Consider the following 678-nt stretch of genomic DNA (forward strand, 5'->3'; position numbering starts at 1 on the left):
TTATATGACTATAACACTAATCAAACATGTATGAGATTCAGGTTCACTTGAAAAGGTCTGAGAGAGGAAAGAAACTGGAGCACTAAAATACTGGGCGGTGCTTGGTTGTCTGAGCACTTATCTCAGTTACCTACTTGTAGGTCTGATAGGGAAGCATCCAGACACAAAAGTATTTATTCTTCAACTGACCCTTATGCAAATAGTCCCTAAGATGTCCCTTAACATTGTCATCGACCACTATCTTTATCAGTTTCTATGTGGTTTACAATACTGTTCCAAACATGAAATTCAAGTCACAAATCTCACAAAATATTAAGCATATTCAAGAACTGCTGCCCCAAGCCGATTTGCTCAGTAGTTACAGCATTGGCCGCAGACCAAAGTCTTAGATTTGATTCCAGTCAAGGGCACCTACCTTGGTTGCAGGTTTGATCCCTGACCCGATCTGGGTGCGTGTGGCAAGTGTGGCAATCGATGTGTCTGTCTCCCTCCCTTCTACTTTCTAAAAATCAATGGAAAAAATATCCTCAGGTGAGGATTAACAAAACAAAGAACTGTATTCACCATAACCAAAACCTTTCTATCAAAGGAAGATTTAGGCAACCCAGACCAAACAAAAAAACCTGACATGATACAGAATAGGTGTTTCAGAAAATAATCTGAGTATCACAGAGAAGG

This window comes from Plecotus auritus (genome assembly GCF_963455305.1).
Source record: "Plecotus auritus genome assembly, chromosome: 11".
Taxonomy (NCBI): domain Eukaryota; kingdom Metazoa; phylum Chordata; class Mammalia; order Chiroptera; family Vespertilionidae; genus Plecotus; species Plecotus auritus.